The sequence below is a fragment of the Varroa destructor genome, unplaced genomic scaffold (genome assembly GCF_002443255.2).
Source record: "Varroa destructor unplaced genomic scaffold, Vdes_3.0 BEIS01000003.1, whole genome shotgun sequence".
Taxonomy (NCBI): domain Eukaryota; kingdom Metazoa; phylum Arthropoda; class Arachnida; order Mesostigmata; family Varroidae; genus Varroa; species Varroa destructor.
The window spans coordinates 43,654,851-43,669,449 of record NW_019211456.1 but is presented as its reverse complement, the minus strand read 5'-3'; the positions used below and the strand labels follow the sequence as shown (position 1 = coordinate 43,669,449).

Sequence of the window (14,599 nt, the reverse complement as noted above, 5' to 3'; positions counted from 1 at the left end):
AAGCTTGAAGAGAGAGGAACGAACTGGCGTTACAGGTTCACTCAATCAATAATTACAGCCGTGTTGCGACAGAGTTGCCGGCTTCACTCAGACTGATCAGGTACCAATATCGGACAGTAATGACAACAAAAGCGGAACGAAATGAAACAACTACCCTTATTCTTTGTTATTGTGGCAAACGCGGTGACTTCCTCTGATTGATTCTCATCCTTTTACAGTAACCTCATCGTCTCTGTTCATGACGTCTTTGAGGACTGACATCACGCATTTCGATGCCTACTCGACAATCGCACGAAACTAAATCGTCTCATCAGCGTTTGACGACAGACAGTATTACCCCGGAACGAAAGCAAATTCAGTGAAGACAAAATAAAACAGACAGGCACGTAAAAAAAAGACGAAAGGATCAAAGCTACTCCCTTCACTGCGAATGATGTAGCAGAACCTCATCAGCTTTAGGTACTTAAGGCAGCGAACTGTAATGCATAGATGGGAGAATGGCGACATCAGTTGGCTTTGAGATACCCTTAGCTTAAGAACATGCTTAGAAGACGCGTAGGCCGCAAACTGAGATAGATCAGACGGACAGACGACCAGCCAGCTTCTACGTAGTCTTACTTACTTGTACGTAAAGTCTCTCTGTCCGGTAATAGAAACCAGCACCACCAGGATATGTACGTGAAAAATCCTGCTTCGGGCAATGACGATGGAGGTAAGCACCGTCACTACGATCACATTTCTAAGTAATAATAGTAAGGTTTGTAAGTACACTATTGGCTTTCTCAACTGGGGTATCGCATTAACTTATTGGAAGCCATTTCGATGATATTCAGTGTCGATCGATGAGGATGATGGAGTACGAACAGTGATTAATATACACGCGTTCTAGATTCAGGGACCTAGTTGTTTTTCTAACTGTAAACTTGCTACCATTATTAATTACTACTGTTATTATTATTATTATTATTTAATGTAACATTTCCATACACGATGAATAGCTTCAATCAAAAATAAACTTGAGATGCGTTGTGACCTTTACGATTCCATATGTGTGTGTGTATATGGCTGACACTGGCTACCCGTCGAGCTAAGTGAAGAGTCATTCGATACACGATGCGAGAACAGCTGGCGCCCGGGCATTATTTGAACTTACCTGAAAGAGAAACACGAAAAAAAATAATATTACATCACTGACAATCACGATCCGCGTCACTACGGCCGCTGCTAACACCAATATGGTGTTCAGCTTCGCTTAAAAGCGCTACAGCGTCTAAACGGTCCAGTCGCAAGTCAGCGACGAATATCACGATGTCCATTTACAAGAACAGATGTTAGAGCTTTGATATCGCAACGGACTCGATAGGTAAACATCATCCAATATGCTTCTCTGTGGAGAAGCACGAAAAATGACAAAATTGTGATTATCGCCAATTGAATTCTTTGTTTTTCCCATCTAAACAACATTATAGAATATAGTATGTATTTAGAAACGTCACGAAAACAACTTTCGATTGCGTTAGGCCGATGAGCGGGCTCAATTACTCACGTCTGTTTGAAACTAAGAAATTACTGAGAAAGAACGTAGAGTACTTTAGATAATGTTTTCCACACTCGAAGTATATATTCACCGTAGACAAGCAACCAAGATGATTGTCAAAATAGTATTTCATTAACTTTGTCCTTAGTAATGAAACTATATATAATATACACATGATGCGCAATTGATAGATGGTTCCACTCTAACGTTATAGTTCCACCTTTTCTACAAAGGAAAAAAAAAGACCAGATCGGCTAACGAACGTTATTTGCGTCTGCTTCCGACGCTAGATAGCTCTGTAGATCCCATAAAGAGACTCATACGGTATTCGGTAGCCTTCTTCTGCAAAGGATATAATCAACCTTTTACTTGTGATCTGAGTAGATACATGTGTTACAGTGGCGTGGGAAGCGGCTGATTTGACCCGACGCCTTTTTCATTGGCAATACTTGCAAATGTGTTACGTCCGCGTGTCAGTACGGTATGACGATCTGAACTAAATGTCTGATCGGCATTTATTAATTGTCGAAAATGTCGATGATTCAACCAGCCAATCTGTTATAGGAAGGCCATTGCGTGAAACTAGAAGCATGTATCCCGTATGCAAGCACCTCCCGTAAAGGGACGATACAAACGTAGATTTGGTGGCCGTGGTCCCCTAGGCCACCGGCAATAAACAGCAAGGGTAGTCACACACGAAAAGATAACAAGCAAATACACGAGTTTTATTAACATTGATACAAACTATAATTGACATATGAATCAATGAAGTCATATTGTCGCGAGTGCGTCAGCCTAGGTTTTGCCGTCTCCGCTATGTGCCTATACGTCAGTGACTCCGATCGTCCTGATCATATCACAGCAGTGATAACAGTTGTATATACAACAATAACAGATGCTTCTTCTTGTGTTTAGGCCATCCGCTGCCAATGTCACAAAGCTGAATAGACATCGAAATTATCAGCCCATGTTACGTACGGCGCCTGTTTTTGTTTGTTGATCGCGGCTAGCGCGCTAATATCTTTGACAATAAAGATCCCCTAAGCCTTCCATTCTCTGCCTCTATACGACTACCGTTGACGCCGTAAAGAGACGACAGCGAGCAGTGAATAAAAAATGGAAAACGAAGTAATCGAGCGTGCGGTAGAAGTGTGGCGCGATATCGAGAAGGCAGTCGATGGATCGCTAACTAAACACGCATACGCATATGGAAACATATAGACGAATAGGGGAGCGTGTGGTCACAGTTTACTGACAAACAATTTATTGACTAGTTGAAGCGTCTGCTTTGTTTAGTTCATACGGTGTAGCAAAGCGTAACGATAGAGACAACTGTGATCCTAGGACGGCTAGAAAATGTTCCTTTGGACTTGCAACTAATATACGTGTAGGTTACATAAACGGCCATTGTCATCGATGATGGTAGTAGGCAAGTCGTTGCAGCAGTAATAGTTCGCATAGGATATCAGGAGAACCAGTCGTTGTTATCCTTTGCGAACCGGTCATGCGAACCTTTACTGAGATCCAAAAGTTAGCACCTCAATGCTACGGTAATAATATACACAACGTGATCTATTGTTGTATCAATCCTTATAGTATTAGTTTAGATGGCGGATAATTATTGCTACACAGCTATGGGAGTGCTCTAGCAAAAGAGCAGGTACTGTATCCTTTAGCTAAACGCTTGCTTGAATCACTCTTGCAATTTTTCGCGATATAAAGTAGCTAACGCTGGACAAAACAAGCTGTTTCAACCTCACGCTCAGAGACTCGTTTAGGATGATCTCGTATATTCTCTCTATTAAATATATGCAGAATAGGTCGGAACAGGTGCGAAACGTTGGGATCTTCTATTGCTCGCTTGGCGTCGACCGTCGTGTGCGAAAACGGCGTACGATACACGCAGTTCTACAATGAAACATAGTATACTAACTATAGATGATATAGTGATTACTAATGTCTACTTAGCGACGCGTGAACATGGTATTACCGAGAGTGATCCCAACATTCGGTTCACAGCAGAACAAAAAAGATTTGCAAAATATTGATCGCATTGCAAAATTCAAAAAAAGGCGCGCGATTCGAGCTCCGAATAGAGCTTACGATCGCCGACCATCAACTTCAGTAAGTGTAGGCTTATCGATCATTGGTCCAGTTAATGATACTGATGACGCATTGGACACTAGTGCGTTCGATGCGCGAGTAACACGCGATGGGTGAACTTCACGTCATCGCTATTGACACTAAGTTCAATGCATGGCTTAAAGCCGATCTGATTAGTAACAGATACTCATTTATTTAGAGTGGGCTGAAAAAACCGTTTGTTTGCACCCACAGGCCATGACCATTTTTTTTCGGTGGTTTGTGTCTGGTTAAAGATCGGTCTGCGCGATCGTTCGCCCCATCGGCAGGCACTTTACTTTCGGTTTGCTGTTGTGGATTTGTAAAAGCTGAGTCGTTGTCTGTAGCGTCGATTAGTATAAGTTTTGCCAAATTAAATCACACATATACAGAGTGCCCATACGAAGAGGCAAGTATTTAAGCTCTACATGTCGAATTAGAGCGACGAGAACGATAAGTGTCCTTTATCTATAAGTTGACACTAAAATACTGTTATAAGGCAGCTCCTGCATACATAAGCTGTACATGCTCTATACGCAACACTGATGTTTGGGTTGACAAATTTGCTGCGTGCACGAAACCATGTGAACGACGCAGACCCGAGCGAAATGACCCATCTGTCCTTGTCGCCATAGGGAAAGAGTTCGAATCAATAGCAACACTGTACAACATAACATAATGCTGCATATAAGTACGGCCACTTCCGCAGCTGCAAACTGCCATGACACGAGCAGACGTCTGAGGAATAACTCGCTCTCCACAATATAGTCCTTGTTCCTCCACTTTGTTTATATATAGATATATACCTTCAGTTTTAATCAGCACATCGCTGCCCTCATCTCTGTCGGCATTATCTAGTAACGTCTGATATCGTTTCGTATATGTGTCGACATTAGAGCCGCAATGTTGTTTATTATTTTGCGACATAACAGCAGAAGCAACACACACGAGTTCTCTTGCTATTGTTTCGTGTGCATTATAGCTCATCGATTTCACTGAGGGGGCAAAGATTCGACGAGCGAGGAGTAGTATGTTTATAATTATACATACTTGGCCGAATATGATATCTGGTACAAAGTAATTACGCCGCCGCCGCCACTGCGCTTCCACCGCTTTACGCACACGTAGATCGATTATCAGCATCAGAATCACCATCACCATCTTAACACAGCAACCGTTAATCTGGGTACTATGGCCAACAACAATAGCTCCACCGAGGTCTCCATATAGAAATGGCAATTCAAAAAGGCCTACTTGTCTAAACTATACGTTTGCCTCAAAAAGATATAAAAACATGAAGTGTGGAACGTGCGTTAAATGATAATATTCATAATAGTGCTAATAAGCAAAGCTGAAATCAGCTATTCTATCAATGGAAGCTGGCAATCTTACTTCTTTAGAAGGAATTGAATACGTTCGTTTAGGAATATGATCAGCAAGTTGGCTACCAGTCTGTAATTACTCATCTGTATGATGGACGAAATCTCAGATCTGAGGAACAGTCCCTGAGAGCATAATTGTACTTAGTCCCTTCAATGGTCTTCGATCTTGCTGTGTACAGGTATGTCTAGGGAACGCCAGAAAATATTTCGAAATGGAACTACGAAAAGTAAATAAATATAATGCTTAGGGTGCGCAATATTTAGCATTCTATTTTTGAAGCTTTGACTCGACATTTTTTCACTCAAGCACGCATCGAAAAATGCTACGCAAGCTGTCACGGAGCACCAAAGGCAAAAATTCTGTACTCCCTTCGTTAGTTTAGAAAAAATTATGGAACCGGCGCACTACGTTTAGCCCGATTTTCCTTTTTTCAGCGCTATAAACTTCGCTCCAGAATGGCCCGATTCCAACGACATGGCCATGGCTGACATCGATGTAGCTTTACCGACTTTAGCCACGGTCCGTCAAAGACCTAAACCAGTCGATGAATATGCATTAGATGACGAAGCTCCTTCGCTCTGCATCGAGTCCCGATAATGCCCTGCTGGAACGGTCTGCGTCAAAGTAACGGGGGCCGAAGTCGCACCCAACAAATAAACGCGACGCAACGACCCAGAACATCGAGATCAGATTTGCTTCGCCATAATAATAGTACTAGTACTAACGGTCCTATCGTTGTAACGCAGAGACGCGTCGATTTGCGATTTTACGCTGTCGACTTTCAACAACAACAACAACAACAACAAACACGGGCTCCGATAACATGAGCACAGGCTAGCTAAAGCTTCAGCTTTTTCACGCTATCATTTTGAACGTAACCTCTGACCTAATCCTGCTTGATTGTATGCCCATCGGTGTCATAACCACTTCTCCGTACTTTTCGTACGGTATATTTAAAGCCCCGTATATTTAAAGCTGTTATGTCTGTATGCCCTTAGCGCAAACACAATAGCACAGTCACCATTCGAGAGGAAAGTAGAAAAATGACATGACCAGCTGCATGAATGAAGTGGGCTGTAACACCTTCTAGAAACCACTTATTTTCATTGGACGTCATTTAATAGTGTAGTATAGTAACAACTTCCATACTAGCGGTGAGAATTATGAATTAAATATACAACCTATATGGATATTATGGAATAAATGTTCCTCACTAATGACCGCTTACTTGTTCCCTGTTCTGTGACACTGCGCTGCACGATCTGCGAGTACTTGCGCCTTTGCTTTGCGTTTTCGAAGCAGAGTCATATGCTCAGGAACGAACGCAATATAAGTTACCGATGTTCTCCAGGAGACAAAGTGCGGCTGGACGAAAATTCAAGCGCTTATTTTAGCGCTGGGCGTTTTTTGCTAATCCCGCAGATAGCGATACAGGTTACGAAACGGTGCATACGATAGCTACACCTGACAAGATATCTTTAAAGGGCCTTAGTCCGGCCACATCCAAGGACTATTGTACGCACGATACGAAAAAGGCATGAAGCATCCAGCACACGTAGTGTTTCCGCTACGGAAATGGACGGAGTTTGGAGAGAATAGTACCGTTTACCAACTGGGTTGTCCAAATTAGCTTTTTTTTGAGACTTTCTGCATCCTAGGGACTTTCTCTCTATTTTGAGCTATCGTATTTCTAAGCCTTTTGACCTGCTGACAGCCCAAAATTAAATTCAAACGATTTTTTTCTATGGAACGGGTCTAAGTAACGGTTACCATGACAACGGGCTTAAAGAGACGTGCATCAGCCATTCAGACTATATAATAGAGTGCTGACCAGCTCATTTACTCTGGACCAGCATGTAATGACATTGTATTATAGCGTATCTAGATAGATCACTAATTGGGTTTCGGATTTCGTCGATGGGTTTGGCGTATTTTGTTCGAGATTTGACTTCGCTATTGGTAAGAGTCAACGCCCTACCGTTAGCATAGTTTTGAGTCAACTTTAAGAGATTTTATCGTTCGATATTTATCTCATCGTGTAAGGTTAAGAGGCGCCTCTCCCTTCCCTATTTTCCTTCTCATTCTGACGACCAAACAGCGACCTCGGCGTTCTTGCTGCCCGTCGCGCCGACAGATGCCTCGATGATAACAGCAACGACAACACAACAGTCATATTAGAGCCACATATCGTATCTTATATGACAGTTTCTGAGAGATGATCAGCATTATTATTGTCACGTTCCTAGACGAGCTTCTGGCGGGTTACCGCAAATTCCACCTCGGATGAACCGACATCTTCATTGCGTCAGCCCCTTAGAGCACAGCCAGAAAGAAACAAGTATTTTCCGTAGTAACAAACAAGCCTGCACTTCTTTTGCGAGGCAGGCAATCATGCCGCCATGTCTTCCGCCAGGGACGACGGTAGCAGCCGAGGAGCAGGGCTTACCGAATCACCTTCGCCATTGAACCTACCTCATTTTGATCGCTCTTAGCAGACTACAACCCTGAAATCGCTATGTTTAGGTAACAGAACAACGTTGATTTTGCTGCTTTTCAATAGGTTTGAAATCGCTAAACGAGAATAAAGTCGAACCTCAGCTTCGTTCGTTTGGCCCTCAGCTCGCCGCTGTGTTGTTAGCAGAATAGCAGCAACAAGCCCTCCAGCGTTAACTTTAAATTTTAGTCAAAAGTCATTCCAGAGACGACGGGTGTTATATTGACATGCCGACGCGACTCTACCAGTTTAAACGTGCCCACAGTCGCTTCATAGGTGGCAGTACAAGCAGAGAGGAGAATGATGACTGACTGAAGGGTTATATCAGCCACTGAGCTCCACCTATCCTACTGGGAAAATTCAATTGCACGAATGAAACAGAATGGAGGAAGATGTATGAGATTCAAGATAGATGCTAGCTGCCTTGCCTAGTGATATACGTGCATGACAGGCTCAGTAGGAACCCAACGGGACAGAAGCAATCAGGCCGGTGGAAGAAGGCTAGTAGAGAAGTGGCCGCGCGCACACAACATGGAGAAGAGCTGATCGAAGTTAAAAAAAACGCCCATTTTTTGCTCCCCATGGTTGATGTTCTACTGGCAGTGCTATACCATAAAATAGTCAGTAAGACATTCATATGACCGTGCGATCCGGCCATCTGTGCTACAGATTGCCGGAGATAGATACGAACGCGTAGAAATTATGTAACATCGGCAAAAATTCAATATTTGAGACTAATTCACATGGATAGCATCGCTATATCTCAGTTCAGGCCCCATATATATATAACGTGTTCAGCTTGTGCATTAACTCGTTAATTCTAATAGCGGCAGGAAGCCAATTCCTTCTAAAACAATACGGTGAATTGACCAATGCGTCAGTTTCGATGGGTCTTTTGAATAACCGGGTAACCCTCAATAAAAAAATCAAATTGAACCAAATAGACCTTTTTGATACACACAAACATTCTATCTTTAACACATTTACGGTTTTTATCACAAGCAGAATATTGGCTGCTAATTGCTTCACTCGGGTAAGTTTGAATCATGTGTCTCGGTGAGATTTTCCGCTCCCTTTTTTTTTTTTATATTTTCCTACCTGTTGGCCGCTTCCAGTGGTTATATTTTCTAGACCTCTGACGCGCTATCAACAAAAAATGATTTATTTTTAATACGAGTTTTGTTTTATCTCCGTTATAGCGTCAGATACAAATGATAGAACCATTTACTAGCGTAACTGAAATAACTCTTTCTAACAGTTTCCACTTAGGGTTCCCTTCACAAATGATGCTTTGATAAAAAGACGATTTCTATAAAAAAAAAAATTACTTTTTTATTCAGACAGCTACCCAGTACTAATCATCTCGTCGATTGATAAGGGCCTTAAGCGCGTTTTAACATTTTGGTACATTAAATCGGCGTGTTTCACTTGCAGACCCATTTTGTCCATGTTGCGTCCCCGTTCTCATAGGGCTGACGTCAACGCTCACCCCCCACACCACGAATACTTCCAATCGTTTTTGTGATAATAGTTAATATTGCTGAACGTATAAATCTCAACGGCGACACTTACTCAAGTCATTGTTTTTATTTTGCCGCTTCTGTTTGTACTCTGGTTTAGCTAAAGCAGCAAAGATAGTGCTACTACCATGTTTGCCGGTCACGACATATAATATTCTATAGGAAGCCGAATCAGAGGTAAACATACAGACAAAGAGAAAAACCATATTGCCGTTCCCTAAATCTCTTTCGGCCCGCTTTGTGTTCTCTGATCGGAAATATCGTAGACTAAACAGATTAACGATTACGCCTGTACTCATCACAGTGTCTCAGTGTGAACGTCCAGTACGTCAGGTGCAAGCCGCCGTATGTCCTCAGACTGTATGTCACACCATGTTGTGTTATTGCCAAGACGTGCACGGACTTAAGGAAGCAGGAGAGCCAATAGACTGGATCTAGCGGACGGCATTTATAAGGCTGATTGTTATAAGGGTAGAGGTGGTAGCTACAAGGATATGAGCGCATGTTCTGTAAATGCAAAAAGATAGCAGGGCTTTCCTATAATATTGTATCCAGCAACGGAAGAAATCTTGACCGTTAGTGGCGTGTGCAACATCGATGAACTGCTATACGGCGCCAGGTGTAGCCGCACCTACCACGACCAACCTACAAGCAACGACCTGCGTGGCAAAAGGGAGGCTTTAGCTGTGGTAGAACGACAGCAACGTTAAGGATGTCGTCGTGTGGCTAATCGACTATCGCTCAATGTATAAGGACGAGTCAAGCCAACAGAATCCTTAAATTCTTAATGACACTGCCCTCAAAAGGGTGACTGACTGTGCCCGCATGAAATGACTGACTGCCCGACCATAATCGTCGTTTATAATGCCCCTCTTGAATGTTTGCAGCTAGCCACTTTTGCGACACAAGGCTAACTTAAATAAACACAGAATAGTATTGTATAATTTCTACTACAATGACATGAAAAAAGTTGCTAATGATTAACTCTATTATATTGCTCCCTGTCTAGCTTTAGATGACTCAGTCCATGAACCGTTCGTGCGATCAAGTACGAATAATACGTTATGCTTATACCATAAGGAACTGTGCTATAATGATAATAACAGTGAGAACAAGCAGCACGAAGCGTACGTTCGTACAGTGACAGACAACGACCGTTAACGTGAAGTGCACGTACATACGTAAAAGCGCAGCGCAAAACTACGTCCTTTTTCGATCACCTTCCGTTCGCTAGGCCAGATGTGATGCGAGCGGCACGACGCTCTTTTCGTACAAGCAAACGTTAAAAACGTCCTTCCGTCGATCAGACGACAACAACGTTGTCGCTGTCGTACCAATGTACGCAAAAAGATTTCAGATGCACGGAACGAACCGACGCTGGCTAGTTAGTCGGTCCGTTGTCAGCCGCTTCTGTAATAAATGTTCATATAAGTGTGACTGCAGTTTTATGTTACTGTCGGCCCTGACTCGAGGAACCGCGCTGACCGTTGTTCGGTTGTCGTCTTCAGATACCCACCCCGCGCTCCAAATGTGACTTTGTGTCTATAATATACATAGATAGAATTACGCCACAGGCAGCAAGAAACTGCCGCTACTAAGCCTCAGTCTGAACGGTTCACGATTGATGCCGCCGTACCTTTTATAGATTTTCCGTTACGTCTTGTAAATTTCGGCTTGTAGCGACCGCGGCAGTCGCGCTAGCAACGGACAGTAGCGCTATGAAATACCACAATGCCACTATCTAAAGGACACGATCGCAACAACGGTAACGTTGGCGTCCTTTACACACAAGCATTTTGTTACAACGCATCGGTTGGCACTTTCACTGCAGATATGTACGATCTGAGACATTGGCATAGAGGGCGAATTGTCAGATCAGAAGCTCGATCCGGAAAACACAACAAAGATCAGCGATCAAAAACGTCAATTAATGGGAACAAAAGAACGACATAAAATGTGTGTCGTTTGTTCCGAGCGAAGCTCAACGTATGCTAGACATGCCGCTTTGATGCGGGATATATTAGCAAGCTGCAACATATATAACAGTAAAACAAAGCGGTGAATACAGAATATATAAAAACGCTAAAGTCGATCCAGCACGCACATATGACACGTATACATCCGAGCAAATCAATATGGCTTTTCATTAACCGAACACATAAAAAGTGTCCGCATCGTAACACAACTAGAAAGATACAGGGTTATAGAAAAAAAAATGTGCAATTATATGCCAGTAGATCAATATATATCTTTGATCTAACAATGGCACTTCGTCGACGTTATATCCGTCGTTACTATTATGTCAAAAAAAAAAATGTCGACGATTTGCTCCGGTGCCAGTAAATGGCCAAACCATTTAAATTTTGCTGCGTCAACAGTGATACAAACAGCGACACGTAACTTGGGTGATGTATTCGGGTAAGTGCTACGTGCCTACAGAAGGAACTAGTTATCTTGCTGTATTGTTTGGGTCAGCTCATAAAAATATGATCCGTTTCTTTAACTAGTAACTTTACCAAGGAGCTACTGTTAGTGCTTCTGTTATTCTCAAACATTGTTCGAGCAATTCAGAGATCGCATTACTATTTATTAGAAATACACGAACTTCTCACGGCAAGGGGAGCAACTGCAAGCGAGTGACCGATGGCTCGGACAAAGTCTGTCAGCAGAAAGCCAGACGGGAAAGAAACAGGTTATTATTTCTGTCTGTAAGCATGGCTGGACGATAGGACATGTGCACTCTGCGGCGTAGGCGATAAAGGTGGTGGCCGATGCCTCTGACAGGCAGAGCTGTTAGCTTCATGAATCTGAACATCATGTTGGATAGCCAAAATATTTCATTAACACGCATGCACCACTCATGATCATGGCAGTGCCTTCGGTAATTCAGTCAACTATCGTGGTCAAGCACTGACTACATATTTGTCTAGATTTTGGACTTCTGCACAAACTGTTCTGCCTTTACACGTTTTCGTTTGTACTCACTACCACAGGTCTTCCAAGTTTCTTCTAGCATCGGTATTACCTGTAGGTTCTTGGTTTTGTTTTCTCGGCATATGACATGATGCACAGCTTTTTGTTTTTCAAAGAAAAAAAAACCTTTGAGAATTAGTTAATTTAAAGCACTCGAAAGACAGTTCGAAATAGATAAGATAGAAAGAAATTCGGACAAATGCTCCAAAAGTCGGCCTGTCAATAGCAGAGAGGTAAGCGAATTAGCTCCAAAGTAGTACATTTTGAAGGAAAATACCTTATCCATGAAAGTCGTTTCCAAAAATTTTTCACCTTGCAATACGTTAAGCGGTCTATTTGAAAATAATTTCCGCCCGTATTCAGATGTTTGAGGTCATGTTCTGATGTAGTAAGATTCCCATCATTTGCACTTCATGGCAAGCTACGATATCACCTCTGTACACAGATATCTCAACGAACAGTTATCATTTAACCCCGGTAGTCTCATCAATAGAATCGGCAATTTTCATTATCAGTTTTTAACAACACAATTGTAGATATAAAAGCCAGGCGTCATTGTATTTACTGCACCCCTGGACTCACTCAGCGAAGGCACCACCGCGTGCAGCTTTTTCGAGCTGACCTTCGGCTGTTACAGTTTTATGCGTGAGAACCACGTTTCGGTATTAGTACTTTACTAAAGTGCTACTGGAACGGTACATAGGTAAACATTTGACTTCGTCGTCTCATTATTCCGACTACTCGCTGGTTCAATATACCCATACATCATCATCGTCTTTTCTTTTGCTATACCTTATGTCCCTGTTCATCGTTTCACGTTCAATCTACCATCATTTTCAGAACTTTTCTTATCCTGGCAAATATAGAAACAAATCTTCGTTTTTCCAGGCGCCACTTCTCATCGACAAGAACATTGCTTTGTTTTGTCGTTTTTGTTGTCGTTGTTCAACGGGGCAGGCGTTCTCTCAATACTCAACGCAAATACAGAGGAGCGCAAGCGGACATTTTATTCCTGCTCGAAAGCGGCAGGACGCTACCTCATTGTTACGCATCGGGTCATTTAAGAGTAAGAGCCGTATTAGATAATACGCTTTAGACGGATACAATTGAGGCGGAGGAGTTGTAGCTGAGATTGCAGCTTTTGCTATTGCCTATCACAAAGCACTTCTCCATCAATACGCTATTCTTTTATTAGCGCTACTATTACTGCTGTTATTGTTGTTGTACCGACGTTTAAATAGACACAGACGGGAATTATTGCTACAGAGTGCTACTTTCAGTTATCATTTCTTCAGGTATCGACATCCTCAGTTTGTTACGCGCCGTTACAATTCATCAAGCGATTCCCCGCTCTAAGTGATACGTACATGCTTTACGGTTAACGCAGCATTACCCTACAAGGTTCAGGTAATAATATCGTCTCGTCTGTCTATTCGCAGGCAAAGAATAGGTCCGCTTGAAAGGCACATGTACCATTCGTTGCTTCACTCATTGAGACAGCACAGCTTTGGCGTCTTACTCCCAGATCATGATCGTTTTCTTCGCTGTCGTTATGCTGTTGCCATGTATAATCTTGAACATTCCGGATTTTTGGTAATTTAGCGACAGCTTCTGCTAAACTTATCTCGCACGTTTCATTCACGAATCGCTCCTGCTTTTCGCCCTTTTTTTTTTCCATTTTCTGCTTCTTTCTTTTGACTCGCACAATCATAGACTCTCGTCTTATTCACTTTGTGCGTGTTCTGCCGAGGTCGTCGACGTTACCCCTCCGCGTCTACCGTCGCTTCTAGTACACTGCAGCCGTAGTCGTGTTCTTTACACACACACTCCTATAGCGTCCGCTGATGATGCCGATAGCACTAATAATAGAGCATTTGAGAGTCGCGCAATTCGAATAGTTTTCAGTTGTCACCGAGTTGGGCAGTAACGCAGAAACAGCGGCGGCCACAGGGGAAATTCAACTAGCTTCGGTACGAGCACGGTCGTCGTTATTGTCGTTGGTGTTCTGACTATACAATGCGCCCGCCCGATCTCTGCTTTCTCTTGTGTCTGTCAGAAGACAACGAGAACCGCGCGCAGAAAACGGTCGAACTCATCTGGCTGAGGGTCATCTATTGACGAGAGATGTTGAAGGCAGCGTCACCGTAAGTGTGGGCAAGCAAACAGGCGAGTATATGGAAAACGCGGCAACCGCCAGCGAACAGAGATCTGACAGTAAACGAAGCATTAGGTCCATTGCAGAAGCTGTAGCCGGCTTTGCTACGATTGGTTACTATGGAGCGGTTACCAGATGAGTGGAAAAAACCAGCATAAGAGGCTGGGGACTACGAACAAAAAGGCAAAGGAAATGATCACGTTAGAATAATAAAAAGGTCCATCTGTCGACGATTCAGATGTGCAGACTTTGACATGTTCGGATGTGTACATCCGTAAGGAATAACCCGGACAATTAGGCAGGCTGAGCTGTTATTAGTCCGATAGTCAAGGTTCACCAGGTGTACCTGTGAAAGTGTTCGGCGAGTTTATCCTGGTTTAATCTGGTAACGTCATTTGTTCTACAATAAATCGCAG

The 14,599-nt window shown here is 42.8% G+C and overlaps 1 protein-coding gene and 1 long non-coding RNA gene across 4 annotated transcripts in view; one reads left to right on the top strand and one right to left on the bottom strand.

Moving 5' to 3' along the window:
* Positions 1 to 14,599, bottom strand: part of LOC111246448 (uncharacterized) — a 259,672-nt gene that overhangs the window by 187,302 nt on the left and 57,771 nt on the right. The window lies entirely within an intron of this gene.
* LOC111246453 (uncharacterized) overlaps positions 1 to 14,599 on the top strand; it is a 33,036-nt gene that overhangs the window by 3,688 nt on the left and 14,749 nt on the right. The window contains exon 3 of the long non-coding RNA XR_015322941.1: positions 219 to 712. This is a non-coding gene — a long non-coding RNA (uncharacterized LOC111246453). The remainder of the gene's footprint in view (positions 1 to 218; positions 713 to 14,599) is intronic.